The sequence below is a fragment of the Podarcis vaucheri genome (genome assembly GCF_965113315.1).
Source record: "Podarcis vaucheri genome assembly, chromosome: 15".
Taxonomy (NCBI): Eukaryota; Metazoa; Chordata; class Lepidosauria; order Squamata; family Lacertidae; genus Podarcis; species Podarcis vaucheri.
Genome location: NC_138753.1, coordinates 21,448,790 through 21,470,339, shown reverse-complemented (window position 1 = coordinate 21,470,339; position 21,550 = coordinate 21,448,790). Strand labels below are relative to the sequence as shown.

Below are 21,550 nucleotides of genomic sequence, written 5' to 3'. Positions count from 1 at the left end.
CTCAAATGGTGATCCACAGACCGCTGGGCTTCATGAGTTCCGTCCAGGTAGGCAGATTCACAACATCCTCCATGATATGCTCCAAAGAATTCTGGGAACTGTAGTTCCTCCCATCACCGAGATACAATTCTTTGCACTTCTAACAAAACTACAGTTCCCGGGATTCTTGGGGGGGCACTGTGTGCTTTAAATGTGCTTTTGGTGTGCTTTAAATGTGCATTTGATGTGCTTTATATGTCCTTTAAAAGTATGGTGTTGCAAGATTCAGCAGTGCTGCCATGGAACCAGAACTGGGCCGCCTTCATGAACGAAATCCATTCCCGCTGCAAAAGGAAGATGCTTCTTCCTTTGTTTCCCAACAACTTTGTTGTCAAAGCAAAAAAAAAGGCAAATCTGGGCTGGGTGTAATTAAAGTTTGCACAGACAAAAGGCATTTGGTGTGGGTATGCTGTGTGGCTGAAACCACAAGGGGCACAATTAACTGATAAGAGTAAACTAATTGTTATTCATATTAAATTAGAGCACAGGTGATTTGGAAAATCTATAGACCCTCCCATATGCTTGGTAATTTTTTAATTCTCTCTCTCTCTCTCCCTCCACCCCCCTCACTCTTTGCGTTGCAGATTATGCTTTTTTAGGGCTCTTTTGGGATTTGGGTTATAGAATCAGCACACGGAGCTATCTCTAACATGAACACTCCCTCCCCTGATTAACTATGTGATAAAAGCATAAATGTGCACATCAGAGGATTTAATCTCTGTTTTTTGCATATTAATTTTTGTGTTATTAACTGCTGGAGATTTTTTCAGGCCTATGGAGAAGGCTGGTAACATTAGCATCAACTGCTTAAATAACACAGTTCCAGTATCTTCATGCATAGTAAGATAATTTGCCATCTGCAGGGTCATGTAGCTACGTACTTGCACCAGTTCCATGTTAACAGGTTTTTCTGCCACCTAAAAATAATGCTGGTTTCCAGACTGAGCTTCTGTGATGTCACAGAATTTTGACCATTTATAATGGATTAGTCAGAAGCAACAGCCTGTTGAAAAACAGTACAGCATCCATGAAGGAAGTGAAAGGTCAGTCTGGAAAGAAGAAAAAGTTAACTCAGGAATAAGAGAAGCTGTATGTTTTTGGCAGGAAACGGAATGAGGGCAAGAAGGATTGGTGCACTGTGTAGGAAGCGAAGCTACAGAAAGATGGCTGTGGATCAATGAGGATAACATGCTAGGGTAAGAGGAGGCAGAGTAGTGAAAGTGGGACAATGGGCTCAGGGTTGGAGGGAAAAGAATATGCCCAGGAGATGGCGCAACTTGTGGGAGGTGGGGAATTCACTCATACAGGAGGCATAGACAAGTGTGTATAACAGGTATGGATAGGTGTAGGAGCTTTGGTGGCTAGAGGACTGTCAAGGAGGCCAATGCAGTAACAGGGAATGGGAGTCTAGATCAGATGGGGAATCTGTGCCCTCCCCTCAGTGTTGCAGGATGACAGCTCCCACAATCCTCGTCCTTTGGCCATTCTGGCTGATGCTGATGGAAGTTGGGAGTCCAACAACATCAGGAGAGCCACTGATTCCCCACACCTGGTACAGATGTTGAGTGCTTCGTCCAGTGCTATTTTTCTAGAAAAAGAAGTGCCAAAATCCAGCATGAACACCTCCCTTGTTCTCTTATAATGGCAAAAGTGCCCACCTGAGAAGTGCTGGAACTGAGTTCCAGTGAGTTCTGGCTGGGGGGGGGGAGCCCTTGATTCTGCACGTTAGAAGGTTAGCATGCTGTCTACTGTGAAGGCATCTGAACTGAAAATTAGGACCACTGCATGGCAGAAGCAGAGGGAGAGGGTTTTTTTTTTTAATTTCAATGCAGACACTATTCAATAGATGCCCATGACACATTCCAGAGACAACTCTTCAAATCTTAGTGTCACCTCTAGCTGGGGAAATAATTGCATTTCCTGAGACTGCATAGCAACACGATTCAGGTGAGAATGGGACATAACATTCCTAGCACAGGGATGGGATGAGATCTGGTCCCCATGCAACAACTACACCTTTAATGGGTTGTATCCAGTGCTTGCCTTGCTCAGAGTAGACTCGCTGAAGTTAATGGCTATGACTAACCTAGACATAGTAATTCCAATGGATCTACTCTGTGTAGGACTTAATTACATACAACCCATTGTGTTATAAACTGGGGGCGGGAGGTGGAATACTCAGTCTCAGGTGCATTTTGTGTGCATGCTGTGTGAGGCTTTTAAGAACCTGCATGATCTTCCAGGAGATTCTAAATCCCTAATTTCCATCTCATTAACATAGCTTGAGAGAGCCATAAAAAGTATTTACAAATAGTGCATTCAGTACAAAATGCTCCAGAACTTTGGCAGCATGGAAATGTTATGGTTACACACAAGCTTGTATAGGTTTTCTTCATGTGAAACAATACCCTTCGAAGTCTGGACAGGACAGAACTGTTTCACCACTGTTCTGATTGCCAGATGATTTTTCTTCTTCCTGTGAATGTTTTGTCGATTTCCAACTATGCAAATCAAATAGACAGTTTCAGCAATTTCTCAACATTCTCCAAAGACCAACTGGCTATTGCATTTGGGCCATGGTGCTCATTATTCATTTTCCCATTCCAAAGCATACACCAAGCCTAATTGTGCAAGGACTTGCAAAAGTCAACTAAAGAATGTAAGAGCCCTGCTGGATCAGGCCAATAGCCCATCTAGTCCAGCATCCTGTTGCCACAGTGGCCAACCAGAAGCCTGGCAAGCAGGACTTGAGCACAAGAGCAACAAAATTATTATTATTATTATTATTATTATTATTATTATTATTATTATTATTAATAATAATACTCCGCCCATCTGGCTGGGCTTCCCCAGCCACTCTGGGCGGCTTCCAAAAGAATATTAAAATACCATAATACATCAAACATTAAAAGCTTCCCGAAACAGGGCTGCCTTCAGATGTCTTCTAAAAGCCTGGTAGTTGTTGTTCTCTTTGACATCTGGTGGGAGGGTGTTCCACCAAAAAAACAACTACTGTATTTAAAACATTCAAAAAAATAATTAAAATCAATGATAAGCTAAAAAATGTGCTTAAAACACATCAACATTCTACATTTCTGGATGGACTTGCCTAAATGAATATGCTTTCAGTGGGTGATGAAAAGAATACAGTGCAGGCAGTTGCCTGATGTCAATAGGCAGGGAGTTCCAAAGTGTGGGTGCTGCCACACTGATAGCTCAGTCAGTAGGACATAAAACACTTAATCTCAGGTTCATGGGTTCGAGCCCCATGTTGGGAAAAAGGTTTCTGCCTTGTAGGGTTGGACCAGGTGATCATCATGGCCCCTTCCAACTCCACAATTCTATGATTCTGTGACCGTGTGACTAAAAGACCAATTTCTTACAAGAGCAGAACAAGTATTATATGGTGCCTGTAGCATAACCAGCGCCAGTTATGATTGGGTTTAATTTTAACTTCGCTCCTCATTTTGGATGGGTTTGTTGTCTAGGTTTCCTTGAAAAAAAATAGGTGGTTTAGGGTTTTCTAAATCAATAAAGAGAATTAAGTGGCACACCTAAGTCCTGCGAGCTGGAATGTTGTCCCAGAATCTTTGGAAACTGTTACAGAACAAAGGAGGATAAGCTAGAATTACTGTACTTATTGCAGATGGAAGAAAAGAAATTCCCATCCACCTCTGTCCCTCCTCGGACTAATGATCCATTGCTACTGCAGCTAAGTCATGGGAACATCTTCAAGCAAATGGTTTACCAAGTCACTAAGAGCTGGCAGGAGTGATTCAATAACCGCTGGGCTCTCCGTCTTCGGCCACAGCTTCTCTCTGATCATTACCTTGGCTAAAGGCCAAGGCAGAGATTGTTTAGAGCCCAGTGCCTCCTTCCCGGTGTTAAATCACAAGCATTTATGAAGTGTCCTCAGTGGGATTTTAATTCAGTGGAAAGCGTATCTCAAAAACAAACAGAAAAACAGCATTTTTGGCGCACTCTGCTTTCCTCTGCAGCAAAGGGCCAGTTTCGACACTCAGCAGAACTTAGTGGTACAGCTTTTCCTTCAAATACACCACCGCATCAGGCTGCAGAATGGGAGTATCCACTAGAAGGAGCCCCCTGACTGAGGGGAATGCTCCCTTCACAGAGAAAACAAGAGCGTCAGGAGGAAAGAAAAGTATCTTTAAGGAAAGGAACAGAAGTGAGTGGTAGAATACACACAGAAGGTCCCAAGTTCAACCCTTGGCATCCCCAGGTAGAGATGGGAGAGATCCTCTGCTGAGAGACCCTGTCAATCAGTGTAGACAATAGCAAGCTCGATTGACCAAGGGCCTGACTCCATATAAGGCAGTTTTCTGTGTTTCTAGTTGCCTGGAGCCTGGTGTTTGCTTAGGGACCTGTCAGGGTGTCATTTATTTCACAGCCTAATGGAGATCCTTTACTTCTGGATGTCCCAGTCCCAGTCTGCTCACTGGAAAGTGCCAGTTTCCTTCTGCCCTCAAACTTCACAGCATGTTGTGCATAGGAACCCAGGAAGCTGCCTTATACTGAGACAGACCACGGTTACATCTACAATGACCCACAGGGGCTTTCCACAGTTCGGGCAGGGGATATTCCAGGCCCTACCTGGAGATACCTTGTGTGGGGCCTTCTGCCTGCATACCACTGAGCTGTGACCCTTCCCCACTTCCAAACTGTCAGCTCTTCCCACTGCACACCCTAAACCAAAGAGCAAACAGAGAATGTGGTCAACAGCAGCCTCTCTGTTTCATTCTGCAGAAAGATGGCTACAGGCGAGAGCTTTGTAATTGCCCAGGAGTCCACAACCTGGCAAGGCTGCCACGCCATCATTTCTACCACCCAGCTCCTGAATATTTGCCCTACACTGTCTCTCTGATGCGCCTCTGCTAATGAGGCAATTGCTCATAAGCAGAGACAAGGTGCCTGCTCCTATCTGCAATGAGCTCCAGACGGGTTGTGAACAGACATCCTCTGGAAAGCACCAGATGGTGAGCTGAGTGTGCTGGGGAGAAAGAGGGGTTGGAGAGTAGCTCAGTGGCTTTGCTCCCTCCCAGAAAAGGCCAACGGAGGCTGAAACTGCCACAGACTCATCAGGAATAGAAGAGAAATGGGCAATAAGAGCATAGCCAAAGCCAAGGACTATTTGATACATGAGCAAACACAAGGGCCTTCCTTGTACAGAATCCATCTAGCCCTGTCCTGCCTGCCTTGACTAGCAGCAGGTATCACCTGCTCTCTGATCCTTGTTAAGTGAAGGTGCTGCAGATTGAACCTTCAGTGTGAAAAGGATGTGTCCTCCTACTCAGTTAAGCAAACTGGAAGTGTGAGTGTTTTCAGAGGGGAACCTACTAGAGGGAGTTTCTGCTGCCTCCAGCTGACTCTATCCATCAAGCATCTCTTTCCACAGTTGACCATGTGTTGCCCGCTCCTCAAATCCATGCACAAGTTCCCCACCCCCTTCTGATCCAAAGACACCTTCAGAGAACTATGTGGCCTTTCTGCCCTCATCTCTCTGCCTTCGCACCCCTGAAAAACCCTTCCGGTCTAGGCACAAGTGTGATCTGTTCTAAATTCACTGGTCAATTGTTTTATCCTGTGTGTTAGCCATCCTAAGACCCGGTGGAATGGAGTGTGGTCTATTAATATCAATAGTGGGTACAAGATAAATATAGACTTTAATTCTTCTAACTGTACCACCCACAGAAAATATTAGAAGTCAATGGCTATTAGCCATGATGGCTATGCTCTCCTACCACGGTCAGAGGCAGAACTGCTTCTGAATACCAGCTGCTGGGAAACTGCAGAAGGGGCAGCTGCTGTTGTGCTCAGGTCCTCAGGTTGGCCTCTGAGAACAGGATGCTGGACCAGATGGACCCTGGGCCTGATCCAGCACGCTTGTCCTATGTTCTAGTGTTGAGTTGTCTAAACTGCACACAGGGACGTATCTGAGTGGCCTTGGTTGTTGTTGTTGTTGTTGTTGTTGTTGTTGTTGTTGTTTCTATACCATCCTTAATCTGAGGACCACAGGGTAGTTTACAATATAAAAACACAAAAATACATATGTCAGGGGTACAGGGACAGAGGCACAGGGAAGGCAGGAAATGGACAGCGATGGAGAGGATGGCAATGACGCAAGGGATTCCATGAGTCTCTCCAGCGAATCAGAGGATTCCCAGAAGGGGGCGCCTGTAGTCAGGGCAAGAGGAGCCTCAGGGGGAAAGTGTCAGGAGCGGGGGGCTAGCAGGGGACCCCAAAGTGGCAGCTGGGAATCAGGGCCAGCTTCCCCACCAGAGCGCAGCGGAGGGGGGGGAGGCTCCAGTGTGTCAGGGGAAACAGCTCCGGCAGCAGAGAAGGAGGAGGGATCAGAGCAAGCCATTCTCCCGGAAGGGGAGGAGGGCAGTGAGGGGAGTAGCATAACTGTCAAAAGGAAGGTTAGAGGTTGGGCGCGCGCGCCAAGTTCAAATGAGGAGGCACGCGGAAGAACAGGGAGCCCGGAGGAGGAGCCAGGTCCCAAAGCCCGCAGGAGGGGGGAAGAGCAGTCTGGCGATTCCGCGTCAGGAGAATCCAGGAGGGGCGGAACACCAGCGGGCAGAAAGACCCTGCAGAAAAGGAAAGAGAGAAAAAGGTGGAGCAGTGTAAGCCTATTAAACTGGTGTAGAGGAGGGACTGATTCAGAGGGGACTTCTACCGTCTAAGGTTAACAGACGTGAGGGCTGCGCGCCTCGGTTGTGGAACTTACTATGAACTGCAATAAACGTCCTTGTATATAAGAAGAACTTGGCGTTGGTCTTTCGTGAGCTGAGACCTGAGGCAGCCCTGACAACATACCATAGTAACAAAACAAAACAAAACCACAATACTTCCCCGTTTTAAAAGGCTTGTTTAATTAGCCAAAGGCCTGGGAGAAGAGGGATGTTTTTGCCTGGCCCTAAAGATATGTAATGAAGTTGCCATGTGAGCCTTCCTGGGGAGAGTATTCTACAAGCAGGGAGCCACTGCAGAAAAGGCCCATTCTTGTGTTGCTACCCTTCAGATTTCTTGCAGAGGATGCACACAAAGAAGGGCCTCAGATGATGATTGCAGGGTCTGGATCGGTTCATATGGGGAGAGGTGGCCCTTGGTAGGTTTCTCTAACAGCTTCCCATAAGGCTGGAAACTGTGGCCCTCTGGATGCTTCTGACTGCAACTCCCATCATCTCTGATTATTGGTAGCTGACTGGGGCTAGATAAGAGCTGAAGTCCTGCAACATCTAGAAGGCTTCTGATTCCCCATCTCTGAGATCAAGGCATTTCAATGAGAAGACCTGGAGTAAGGAATTCTCCAGCTTGGAGCAGGAACCACGAATCTAAACCAGAGCCTAGTCTGGTTTTGTGCCTCTGAATACCAGTCACTGAGAACTGCTGGTGGGCAGAGTGATGGTGCCTATCTGTAGGGCACCACCTCTTCCTTTCCCATTTGAAACAATTCCTTGCACACAGAAAGATCCCCTCTAACACCTACAGATTTCTCCCCCAACAAAGGAGGAGCATGTCAGTCAGGTCAGCCGTCCTCTGGTTCAAAGGGGCAATGTCCAAGACACAGGCTTACTACATAATCTGTGAGAAAACTAGTTTTGAAATCAAGCCTGTGTCTGTGTAACTGCATTTGCACATATCCAGACCCTGTTATGCACTTCCTCCGTATTCCCTTGTTGGCTTCCTCTCCAAATTTAGACTGCAAACTCCTTGGAGTGGAGATTTGTCTTTATTTTTAAACTTATGTTAGTCTGCAAATTACTTGTATGCACTGATAACAACAGCATCAGCAAGAGTCATAATATATCAGAATGGGAAACTGTTCCACTGTCAAACAGCTCTTACTGTGAGAAAATTCTTCCTTCTATTTAGTTGAAATCTCCTTTCTTGTAATTTTAATTGGCTTGAGTCCTACACTCAGGTAAGTTAGGCTGAGGGGCAGTGAGTCTCATGGCTGAGTGCGGATTCAAACCTGGGTCTCCCATCTTCCTAGTCCAACACTCTAACTACTATACCACAATGGCCCTTATCTAGAGTCAAACCCTCCACAAACAGGGCAGTGCTTAAATAACTTGAAGGAAAACATCTGGGTCACCCATGCCATGTACTGTAAGAAAAGACTCTGCCCCTTTCGGCAACAGACCTGCATATAATTAACAAATAGTCTTACATATGGGGAAGTGAGGATGGAGGAGGAGGTACCTTGGGTAGGATTTTTCTGTGGTGAGATTTGAACCCAGTGTTTCTAGCTGCAAAGCTCAAACTCAAACCGACTATACGCCACAGTGGTGTAGTTCAACCTACTGCCAAAGCTCTCTTCAAGCCCCAGCAGACTGGACTGCTCTATGGGCTCTCCAAGTCTCTGTCCATGGTCCTGGAATATGGGCAGCCAGTCACCAGGTATCTGGTCCATAATTCTCTCTCCTTATAAAGCTGCACTTCAGCTCCACCTTCTGGATTCCAGGCTCACATGAAGGAGGTGAGATTTTTGGGATAGGCAGAAACTGGAGGAGGGTGGAGAGAGTCCTTTGCAAACTGAGGGGGACTGATCTTGGAGTGGGCCATAGTGGTCTCTCAGTGGTCTCTCTCAGAACCCCAACCTGGAAAGGAAATTCGGGGAAGCTTTTGAAGATGATACCAATCCATCCCTGTTATGTTAGGGAGATGGGTGCTCAGGCACACAAAAGGGTTGTACAGAGGTGGTCATATTCTGAAGTGGGGGAAACCTAGCTGGGCCACAGTATTTCATGCCGTGCTTTCAAACAATGAATGTCTGAACCTAGCTTTGAACCAGGCAAATGAGCAAGTCTTGTTTTCTGATCTTCCAGTCAGGAAATATGCTTGCCACACTGCTTTCTATTCTGAACCATGCCCATCTGCACAGCTATGCTTGCCCCCTTGCAAACATGAGAATTTCCCACCATGCCCCTTTCCCATATGTTGTCTGTATCCTGTTTTTGTCTCCCCCCACACTAGGCTAGGAGACCATCACCCACTGTCTCTGCCCGTATTCAAGTCTGTGCAGGAGCCGCTATTGCAAATGGGCAAAGCAGAAACCAATTCATCTCGGGGGACATCGGGGAGGCTGGCTTGGCTTTCCTTCCCTCTTGCAGGGAGAACTGCCCCCCCTGCTTAAGTGGAATAAATTGGTACAGGCCATTAGCAGCCACAGAGGTCCTCCTCTCCCTTACTCTCTGAGGGGGGCGGGGGGAGCTGTCACTGCTTCTATAGACACAGACCCATCAGCCACAGATGTGAAGTCAGCCTCAGTCTCTTTCTCTGTACTTCCTCCCACTGCCCTTTCCCCCTTTCCCGTTTCTCTTTCTCTCTCTCTCTCTCTCTCTCTCCTGCACTCTTTCATTCATTCATTCTTTCTTTCTATTAAATGCTGCCCTTTCACATCACGATGAGCCCGGGTGAAGCTGCTGTGGTCTTTGGAAGAAGACAGCAGGAGAATAACTGTTGTGTGCTGTGATTTTTTGGAGAGAGAAAAAGATTATTAATATGATTACTGTCACGGCTTGAAGAAAGAAGACGGGGGGAAGATTCTTGGGGTGTGCTTTTTTCTTGCTGTTGCTTGGAATTTTTTTTGTATTAAAAAAATCCAAAGGAAGAACGTGTGGAAGAACCGCATGCGGGGAGATGCTTTGAATTGTGCTTCTGTTTCCAAGGATTAAAGGATGAATAGACGCTGCTGCGATGGAGAGAGAAGGCGATTCAGGCTCCCAGAATAAGGTACTCCTCTCTTTCTTTCTCCCTCCTGATTGCTTTTGCTGAGCTAGACAGAGTTCCTTTATGTTTGTGGAATCGGTTTCTGGGGTTAGGCAGGGGAGAGCAGAGACGATAAAAGACTTTCAAGAATGCAATGGGCACTCGGTTGCCCATGCTTTTTGGGGGGAGATGAAGAGCAGAAGCAGTGGAAGAGAGAGGGTTTGTTGCAGGAGTTAATTGAGATCTGCAAAAAGGACTTGGGAATTTGCCATGGTAGGTGTGAAGGATGAGTGTCCAGTGAGCCCCTATTGTTTGGCTACAAACCTCTCCATTTCTTGCCTCCCTGGTATCCAGACCCTATTTCCGATCCCCTTTTCTTCTTCACGCTGGACATCAAGGTTTTTCCTTTCAGTGGCATACTGCCGTTCCCTAAAGGAAAAGAGATTTGCCTTTTTGTGATCAACCATTATAGATGTGCAGTGGACAAAGCACTGCAGCCCTCTGCCAGATGCCCCCCACCCTGCTACACACACACACACACACAAATGCATGCATGTAAATCTTTATGCCAAGTGGGCAGGAGAATCCAGAGTTGGTCCACTCTTTTGTTTGCTTCCTTTGCAATGAATAGCATGTCCCATTCTCACCAGCCATACAGCCAACTTCTGGATGGACTTCAATGGAAAGCTTGCCTCCTTTGGGCAAGGGAGGTGGGTGGGTGGGTGGGTGGGTAGCAAAGGACTAGCAAGAAGGATGGCAGGCTTGTGTTGAGGTGGGGGCAGGTGTAGAGAGCGATGTGGTGCTCCTTCTGCAAACAATGCCTCTTTTGTATTTGGCCTCCCTTTGGGACCCATCTCCAGCTGAAATCTATGTTTCAAAGAGAAGAGAAAGAGCCCTTTGAAAACTTAAAGAAAAAAGGGGGAGCATGTAGGACTCTGGACTGAATTTGGTCTGAACTGTGGCTGACACTTCCAGTCTGTTCCATTGCTGTAACTCTCTGTGACTAGCACCTTTGTTACCCAAACTCCTGGGCATCCCAGTACCTTGGATGTCTTTGAATCCCAGCGATAACTGGTCACAGTATAGGTGTGTTTGGGGAACAGGAAGACTGAACTGGCTGACCCATGAATAAATGCTGCCTTCTAACACCAAGAGACCTGGACAATGGGGGCCATGACTCCCAGGCACTTATCCCCAGAACATGACTTAACTGCACTACACTGTCATGTTCAGTGGAGGAGTCTTTGTGCAAAGGAGTCTTTGTTGCTTGACTCAGCAGTTTGGTTGAGTTTTTGATAGCTGACAAATATCACAGTGGTAGAACAATGTGTGTGTCGGTGTGCTTTCACCCTAGTTTTCTTCTAAGTATTAGAAGGACACGGCTGTGTAAATAGCAAAAAGCTGGAGCTATGTAAGTATGATGTGCAATGAGAATGAACTGTGAATTTGAAAACTGACTTGTGCTGGAATTTGGGGAAGGGCTGTAGCCCAGTGGGAGAGCACAGAGTGTGCATGCAAAAGGCACCAGTTTCAATCCCCATCATCTCTAGGTAGGGCTGTCTAAACCCTAAATAACTTTTGCTGCTTAGTTAGATGGACCAATAGTCTAACTTGGTGTGAAAAAGCTTTCTGTTTCCTTTCTATGAATCAGAGAGAGAGAAAAAGAGAGATGGTCTTTATACAACTTTGGACTCCATTCAGCAGGTGGTGATGGATGTGTCACTTCCAAAGGACAGGAGACCTAAACTCAATAAATGTTTCTCCCTCTTATTGGACCAGCTTGCCCTGACATATGGCAATGTGCAAGTTTTTGAGTTCCACAGAGTTGTTCAGATAGGCAGAACTTCAGTTGTATGCAGTCAAAGCAATGAAGAGGGTGTTTTTGGGAAGAACAAGTTTGACCCAGGTGAGCAAGCCTATGCTGAAGGACTCAGATGGAAGAGATACAGATACCAGGAAAGATAAATGGCGATTCCATAACTTTCCTTCCCATGGAAGTAGAGGAGGAGAAGCACAGACCTTTCCCACTTTTTGTTTCTGTTAATTTTGAAGGAGAAAGCATATTTTCACATTTTGTGCTCATCATTAATCATCGCCACAGTGCACGTGTGTTTTGTACTTGGGTATCCTTGGCTAATTTCTATACGTCTTGGAGAAGCTACTCCAAATGTTTTCAGCGTGTCACTGATGCAACAATTCTGACAGCAGATTTTACATGCCTTTTCCCAACAGGACTGTCTGTCTCTGTGTCGGGGAGCAGGGGAAATTGTTTGAAAGAGGGAGAAGGAGGGATGGGTACTTGATGTGTGTATGAGTCAAACATGAAATGGTTGCAGACTTGGTGGAGCTCTCTTATCCCTCCTCCCTCAGCTGGATTATAGCCTCCCCTAAAAATAGGAATGCCTAATAAAATGCTTGCAACCCTTCCGGCATAGCCCCATGACCTGGGATCATGAATAACCCTTAATTAGTCAGTAGGTCGTCTCTTCACTCATAAATGGAGTGAGGACATTGCTACCTGCACAATCTGAGGAACTCTGTGCATGCTCACTTGGCCCCTGTTGGCTATCAGTAACTTTCCTGGCTGAGCCACCTGAGAACTCAAGCATAAAACTCTTTCTTGCACTCCTCTGTTGGTCACGTGACTTTCCCAGGGTGACCTGTGTGAGTTTGCTATAGTTTTCAGGTCAGTGTTGACATCGCATCCTGTAACACAGCAACCCATTGCCCTGTCATGGCATGGCGTTGCTTGGTCCACCAACTAGACCTCTTGGCCTGGAATTTATCCTGGTCTATAGAATGCCAATCTGGGGGTTTTCTACATCACACCACCTTCCTCCATTGCCAGCTTAATGATTTTTTTGATCCAGCAGACCCTGAACCTTACCTGTATTAACTCTCAAGAGCTACTCTGAGAGTCTGTTAGCGGTGGAAACAGTATGTCAAGAAAACCAAGAAGTACAATTGCCACCAAATTTCACCTAAATTGATATGCAGTGTGAAGTTTCAGGTTCCTACTCCAGTGAGACATCTACAGATTCCAAGGTACTGGTGTGGAACTGCCAATATATGGGCCAATTCTGGCCTGGCCATAGTCTCAGTTTAGCCTGTGAGGCTTTTTCACCCAAACCTCACTTAAATCAAATTACAAGAGTCTTGTAGTTCCTTAAAAACTAAGACATTTATTGTAGGAACATAGGAAGTTGTGTCATATGCACTGATCTATCTAGCTCAGTGTTGTTTACTCTGACTGGCAGTGAGTCCCTGTGATTTCAGACAAAAGTGTATTCTAGCCCTGGCTGGAAATGCTGAGGATTGAACCTGGAATCTTTTGCATGCAAAAAAAAAGATGCTGCTCCACTGAGCTACTGCCATAAGCTCTTATACACTATAGTCCAAATCATCAGATGACTGAATGATGAAATAAACACTAAACTGGAAAGCTCATGCCAGTACAAATGTGGCGTCTTTAAGGACTCTGTCATTCTTGTTGACATGGAATAACACCAATCCCTCTGAAAGTTTTGTATGTTAGTGATATCCAGGAAAGAGGTTATAGACATAATTGTGTGTCACCAAATTTCATCAAAGTGAAATTCAAGGAAAGATTAGACAAAAGCCAAGTTCAGATCAAGAATACACACACACACACACACACACACACACTTTAATAGTTGAGAGCCTAAGAGAAGCATGGTTGGCTCAAGACATTTTGGCACCTGGGACAAACTACAAAATGGTGCCTCTCCCCCTGCCCAGGGAAGAAGGGGTAAGTGAAGATCTACTCCAGGAACAAAGCAGGGATAAAGATCTACATTTGAAATCAACGTTACAAACTTCAAAGTGTCCCTATTTTCCAGGGACATCCCTGATTTAGAGAAGCTGCCCCGGTTTCTGATTTGATCCCAGAATGTCCCGCTTTTCCTTAGGATTCATTGGAGAAATGTTGGGGGGTCGTGACCTAAGTCAAAGCTGAAGCGGAAATCAAAGGCTATCATGGGTAGGGGGGAAAGTGGGTCCATTCTGAATCAATCCAGGGAGGTGCAGCACCCAGGAAACCACAGAGAGCAGCCCCCACCATTTCCTCCCTGTGGCTTGGAGGCGACCAGCAGTTAGGGGCAGAGGAAGGGTCCGCCCCGGGTGTCACCACTGAGGGGTGACAAAATGCTGGGCGGCACTCACCACTATGCCTGCAGTACGCCCAAGCCACGTGTCTCTCCTGGGAGTGATACAGTGGCTTGGGCGCCCACAGGCTCCACACTGCCCCAATTGGTCCACCCGCCGCCTCCCCTTGAACTGTAGGGCAGCTGAGAAGGAGGAGGCAGGCAGACTCCTCAGAGGCCATGCGGAGCATCCTGCCCTGGCTTGCCCTGCCCCACTGGTGGCTGGCCCTACCCCCCGCAGGCAGCTGGCCCTGCCCCAGGCACCTAATCGGCTCACTCCGCCACTACCAGCAGTGCCTCCTATTTGCCAAGAGGTCACTATAGAGGCAGCATGGGAGGGGGGAGGGCTGTTGAGGAGGCAGCAGATCCAGCCTCTAAGGAGCGCACTACAGCGTTGCTGTCACTGTGGCAGCAGCATCGGCCAACCAGATGCCTGGAGGAAACCAGTAAGCAGAACATGGGCACAAGAGCACTCTTCCCTTCCATGGTTTCAAGCAACTGGTGTTGGGAATCATTGTTGTCTCCAACTGTGCAGGTAGAGCATAGCAGTCATGACTAGTAGTCATTGATAGCCCTCTCCTCCATGAATTTCACCTCACAAGACAACAGAAGAAAACCATCTTTTAACGGTGCCCCAAATCTGCCACCTAAGACAGCCCCCTTTGTTTAACACCATGACAAGATCAGCCTTGCTGGCTTCCATGATTTGAATGCCCCCTCATCTTGAAGGCCAGGAACTTGTAATCAGAGCAGCTAACAAGCATAAAAGTATGGTTCCATTCTATGACTTCAGTGCACTCAGGGGGAGAAGTGGATTTGGGTTTTTTTATTAAAAACAACAACTAGTGGGTGGTAATGGCTATGGTTCCATTCATGCAGAATGTAAGGGTGCAATATTGTAAAAGTGGCTTACCCTACCAGTTTGTTTGTTATTACACTTCACCCTCTCTTTTCTCTCCCATTCCTTCCTGGCAAGCTTTATCAGGCCGCAAAATTTGTCCCCTCGTCCTCTCCCCCAGACATTTGTAGGTATGTTATTCCTTTATATGTATGGCATTGTATCAGCAGTGATTAGCTATGGCAGCAATAATGGGCGAGGACTGCAATTGTCATAATGACCAAGGAATTGTCATAATGACCAAGGAAAACTCTCAAGAATAGAGGCACTTGCAATTAGATGCCTCTAGATCTGCAAGGATTGGGGGATTTGCCTACCGACCATTCAACCCACATCGATTGTATTTTGGAAATACAGTGCTGCTGAAGAGCAAAATGGCTTTTTTTAATGATGCAAAGGAAAAGAATCGTGTTTTTCAATGCACTACCACCACGACAAATGCCATTCATTGAACTGCCATGTAACGGTGCTAAAGATAGCTGCTGAATAGAGTGGAGGGCATGATTCAGTCTACCCATTCAGCATGATCAGGTGACCAAATTGTGATGGTTAGAATTATAAAATCACAGAATTGTAGAGTTGGAAGGGATCACCAGGGTCCTCTAGTCCAACCCCATGCAGTGCAGAAGGAACCTTTTACCCAAGATGACACTCAAACGCACAGCCCTCAGATTAAGAGTCTCATGCTCTTCCGAATGAGCTATCCCCCCATGTACCATTTCAGTATGTTATTGAGGTATGTCATTTTAATTGCTCTCCTGTTTTAATTTAATTTTTTAAGCCCTCCCTGAAAGAGAGAACCAGCACAAGACAGAGGGGTTAAAAAATAAAAAGCCCAAGTATTGTGCAAGGTAACTTGCACAGCCTACATTTAAGAATCCTGGAAACTGCCACTTACCCATCAGAGAGCTGGACTTCTCACCTCCCTCAGCACGATGCAGAATTCTTTAAGGGGAGTCCTGTGTTTTAAATGTATGGAGTGGATCTGGCCCCAAGTGTCCTAACAGCAGGGAGTATTTCACAGACAACAGCATTCCAAAGTATGATCCAATGCCAGACATCAGAAGTTGTCTAATCCATCACACACACACACACACACACACACACACACACACACACACACACACGTTGCCCCAGTACCTGGTAAACCAAGCTATACGGCCTCTGAAATTGGGGCTTCCATTTAGGTATCGTGAGTAAACACTGTTTATAGCATTAGCTTACACTGATATGTCTGTGTAACCTTTTTGAGCACCTTCTAAGCTAGTGACCATTTGGGGATGGTGAGTGAACTCCATAAATTATCTGTCTTCAGATCTAGCAACATCTTGCAGATCTAAACAAAAGAAGATGGTTTTAAGGATCCCAGTCTTTGCAAGGGAATGTCCTTTTAGTTTTTGAAACATGTCCTTTGCTTTCATCTTTTCTTACAGAAGTAAAAAGGGAAGAGGAAGAGGCCAATAATGGGCTTTTTGGGGAATTGAAATGCTTCATGGCAACATAGATTTCTGGTCCACTAGCCTGTCCGCCTTCCTTCCTGTCTGTGGTGATTTGTTGCTGTTCCGCACAGAGGACTGGAACTGCTTAGTCTCTGCCTGGAATTGAGTTTCAGGGAAATGAACCATAGCTTGGCATAGAGCAAGGAACAGTTTTAGCCAAACAAGAGCAATGTGTCCCAAATGTGCCAGAAAGTTCCCCATTCTCTATAACCAATATGGATTGTGCGAAAGCCCAGAAAATCAGTTTTATTCACCCACGTGCCTCCTCTCAGTCTAGCCCAACCTCTTCATATGGCGTCATCATTGTCACGATTAAGGATGCAAGGAAGCTGCAATTTCCATTTCAACATGCATTCTTCACCATCATCTCTGTTTCCATTCTGCTGCCATTTGGCTTCCACCAAATGCTGTGTTGCTCATCTCACTGTCTGCTATTGAACATAGGATACGTAACTTACACAGCTATTTACACAACTTACATTTATTTCAATGTACCGGTAAACTTCAAAATCCGGAGGTTTTTTCTTACAATCAAGCGGTATATAAAGTTTATGGGGGGGAATAAAAACAAATAAACAGCGTTAAAATAATAATTGTGCATTGTTTACAGACTTTTTAAAAAAAAATTCATGAACAAATGCAAATTAAATTCACTTCACTAAATTCAATTCACTGACCACAGACGAACACACAAGGTGCAGTTCCTTTTCCATTCTTGTTGGAATTCTATGCATGACAGTTTTTGCTGAATATGAACCAAGCTACATGATCAGCAGAAGCTTCCAGTGCAGCTCTCGTTGGACTGCCCTGCTTCAGATTCCCAGTGGAAACTGCATGCCTGAATGCAGCTTGGAGAAAACAGTTCATATATTCACAGAGAACAGTTGTTTGCGTCTAGACAGCCAGAGAGAGCTGCTCAGTGTGGTGGTGCTAGCTGTATTGTTCAGCTTTGAGACTCCTAAGACTTTCAGTGAATTTCTGTGAATTAGCTTTGTTCCTAACAGTTTCCTAATGCATCCAATGAAACAGCCTCTTCTCCACCTCTTCTGCCTTTGTAACCAGTCCAGTTCAATTTCTATGGTGCCAAACAATAACCCCCCCCCCCTACCATTGCATTGGAAACAAGCCACACACACACACCAGTTTTGCTGTCAAGAAAACACACAGCTTTCTTACCCAATAGTCTAATTTTTCTTGCGTCGCTCAAAAATAGAGGTTGGGGTGGTTTACAAGAACGACAGAATGATCCCAAATCTGTGCACCAAATAGCATGTCAAAGATGCATGCTCAAACACAAGTGATTAGGATTTGGTTTGCAAAGGATCTGTTTTTTCTTCACAAACCCGATATTTGTAGCATAATGGAGAGGATTCTAAATGAGAGTTGTAACAGATGTTTGTCAGAAACTGGCGACCATCCCAAATCTTCCCAAGCGATGGATTCCGGCAGTGCAAATTATATGCGCTGCTAAAGTCTGATGATTCAGCTCCTGCAGAAAGCTGGTGTAGGGCTCGGTAGATGTTTGGAACAAGGATGGGCTCTTGTGGGGTGTGAGGTCACAAAGATGAAGACCCCTGAAGAGACCAAAAGCAGCAACTGAAAAGGAGAGATCAGGACATTGGCCTTCATTGCCAAACAGGGGGTGTATCATCAGCACAAACTGGAGATACCTGCAGATGTCATTAACTGGGGAAGGCAGGAGCACCTCATAATTCCCAGTTTTGTACCTAGATTCACAGTTGTCTTTTCAGGAGCTCTGCTTTGGGCTTATACGGTAGGTGAGTTTCAGGACTCAAAAGGACTTTTGTCAGACTGAGCAGGAAGTAGACCGTCTTGTAAGAAGTTAAGTACAAAGTGTCTTGTCATTTGGAGTATTGTCATATAAGGACAATATTGTCTTTGGGTGCTACTACGGGCTTCCCATAGACATCAGGTTGGTCCTCTGCAAAACAGGATATTGCATACAGGTCTGTTTTGATGTTTAAATTGAAGTGGGGTCTAGCAAATATCAGGAGGAGCTATTTAGATGGACAGCAATCCTTCCTAAACTGAACACTGTTGGAAAAGGCAGGGAGTATCACCCAGGCCCTCCAAGTGTCCCTATTTTCTAGGGATGGCCCTGATTTGGAGAAGCCATCCCAGTTTCTGATTTGATCCCAGAATGTCCTACTTTTCCTTAGGACATCCCTATTTTCATTGGAAGAACATTGGAGGGTATGGTAGGATGTCCCTATTTTCATTGGAGAAATGCTGGAGGGTATGGAGTTTTCTACCCCCGAACTGTCTGAAGACAATCCTGTATAGGGAAGTTTTAAAGTGTTTTATTGTGCTTTTATATATGTTGGAAGCTGCCCAGTGGCTGGAGCAACCCAGTAAAATGTGTGGGATATAAATAGTAAAATTGTCATTATGGAATGGGACATCCCTATTTTCATCGGAGAAATGTTGGAGGGTATGGTCACCCCTGGCTCATTATGTCCAGTTGTCAAGTGGTCACCTTGCTGGGTTGTCTGGTTTCACTTGATAGACTTTGACTGGAGACATCAGGGGTTGAATTTGACAACTTCTATATGCAAAGCGGGGACGCGGGTGGCGCTGTGGGCTAAAGCCTCAACGCCTAGGGCTTGCCGATCGAAAGGTCGGCGGTTCGAATCCCCGCGGCGGGGTGCGCTCCCACTGCTCGGTCCCAGCGCCTGCCCACCTAGCAGTTCGAAAGCACCCCCGGGGGCAAGTAGATAAATAGGTACCGCTTACCAGCGGGAAGGTAAACGGCGTTCCGTGTGCGGCTCTGGCTCGCCAGAGCAGCGATGTCACGCTGGCCACGTGACCCGGAAGTGTCCCCGGACAGCGCTGGCCCCCGGCCAATAGATGTGAGATGGGCGCACAAACCCCACAGTCTGTCAAGACTGGCCCGTTCGGGCAGGGGTACCTTTACCTTTACCTATATGCAAAGCAGATTAAGCCATAGTCCCCAACCCATCAGTGGCATGGTGGTCCGGGGCCATGCTTTTGAAGACCTGCTATTACTTCTGCATGAGGGTCCTGGCAGGGGCTCTGTCTCCAGCATCATTTGTTGTTGTTGTTATTTAGTCGTTTAGTTGTGTCTGACTCTTCATGACCCCATGGACCAGAGCACGCCAGGCACTCCTGTCTTCCACTGCCTCCCGCAGTTTGGTCAGACTCATGTTTGTAGCTTCGAGAACACTGTCCAACCATCTCGTCCTCTGTCGTCCCCTTCTTCTTATGCCCTCAATCTTGCCCAACATCAGAGTCTTTTCCAGGGAGTCTTCTCTTCTCATGAGGTGGCCAAAGTATTGGAGCCTCAGCTTCAGGATTTGTCCTTCCAGTGAGCACTCAGGGCTGATTTCCTTAAGAATGGATACGTTTGATCTTCTTGCAGTCCATGGGACTCTCAAGAGTCTCCTCCAGCACCATAATTCAAAAGCATCAATTCTTCGGCGATCATCCTTCTTTATGGTTCAGCTCTCCCTTCCATACATCACTACTGGGAAAACCATGGCTTTAACTATATGGACTTTTGTTGGCAAGATGATGTCTCTGCTTTTTAAGATGCTGTCTAGGTTTGCCATCGCCTTTCTCCCAAGGAGCAGGCGTCTTTTAATTTCGTGACTGCTGTCACCAGCATCATAGAGCCACCAAATCAGCATGAAAGGGGAGCTTTGGGGCCACTGTATACTCCAAAGCTAAACATTTGGTAACACTGAAAACTCAAGGCACTTCTGTTTCAAGAGAATGGTGTGCAGGGTCTGTTCTATACAATGGAACTTCATGAAAAACACAGGTCTCTCCAAAAGAAGATATTGTACTTGCACAGAAAATAGTATATCCAGCTGAAATGCAACACATGGAGATCTGCTTTGATTATTGAAATGCATCCCCCATTATTATTTTTATATAATTATAATATTATAGCATAATCTTAGGAAGTTGTATAATCTTAGAAGGGATCATCGCTGTGACTGCCATGTTGCACTGCTGAAAATCCTCACCAAGCACCTGTCAGTTCCTAGGTTTAGGACCTGCTTTGAGTTCAGTTCCCAATACACTTCTATCCCCCTTCCCAGATAGATAAAGGCAGGTGTAAGAAACCTCCAGATGATGTCAACCTATAACACCCATCATCCCTGTTCATTGGCCCATGCTGGCCAGGGTTGATGGGAGTTGGAGTCCTCCAACATCTAGCGAGGGTTCACAGGTTCCTCATCCCTAGTTCAGACAAGTGTCACCTTTATCCAACGAGGTCAGCCAGCCAGTTGGGGCACGTCCTTTCGGGGCCTTTCTGTCATTCGAGAAATTTCTTGCATGTCCTCGCAGCACTTTTAACTATCCAGGCAGCTATTTCCAAAAGCCATTAATAAAAGTGTCTCATGAGTGGCAGGACTAATTTAATAATTCATTTAGTATGTCTGTGGAACAGTTAGCAATTCCGACAGGCTGTCGTTAGCAGGCTTGGCCCATAACCTCACTGAGTTAAGTCTTTTACTTCCCCCTCCCTTCGTCAGGTAAAACGGCTGGATTTTAGTCGCCGCGTCTGCCTGTAGTTATCCACTCAATGATCCATGAATATGTACAGGGAAACACAAGAGCCGAGCTTGTAATTGCATGCGTGTTAATGGGGCATCTTCTGCAACCATATACCGGCATGCATTAGGAATTCAAGACCCGTTAACACAATCAGTAGAATCACAGTTTCATCCTGGACTGTTGCAAATCAGACTGCAAGAGAGGGTTTGCAGCAAACTGAACCCTTATGTCTCAGAGGCATCATCATGCCTCCAAAAGCAAATCGCTGGGGATCAATGAGTTCTTGCAGGCTGCCCATTGAAGCATCTGGTTGATCACTGCGAATGGCCAGGATGCTGAATGAGACGGGGCTGTGGAGCAGAAGCAGTTTTGGGGTAAGTGCGACCAGTGTAACCACACTGAGTGTCATGTTGCAGTGAGCACCACACAATGCTGCAGAACAGAGCATGAGAAATGGGGGTGGGTTTTGCCAAATTTTAGCATTGCACAGGGTGCCGCTGAAATTTGACAGCACAAAGTCTGCCACCATTTGGAGTGATCCAACAGGGTTCATAACATGTTTGAATGCTCCCCCGTGGTGAATAAACAATCCCTGCATGCAGAACTCCAATCTGCAGGGAAAGACAGTGTTCGACTTAGGGTTCTTCCTTATATGCTAGTTTTCTGTGAGGAAG

At 46.1% G+C, this 21,550-nt stretch overlaps 1 protein-coding gene across 4 annotated transcripts in view; it reads left to right on the top strand.

Moving 5' to 3' along the window:
- The first annotated feature begins 9,086 nt into the window (after positions 1-9,086).
- The window catches only part of B3GAT1 (beta-1,3-glucuronyltransferase 1), a 66,377-nt gene continuing 53,913 nt past the window's right edge, over positions 9,087-21,550 (top strand). For 2 of the 4 annotated variants that reach the window (XM_082201527.1, XM_082201526.1), the window contains exon 1: positions 9,087-9,795. The gene's annotated coding sequence lies outside the window, so the exon portion shown is untranslated. The remainder of the gene's footprint in view (positions 9,796-21,550) is intronic. The other 2 variants (XM_082201528.1, XM_082201525.1) reach the window with 1 other exon arrangement.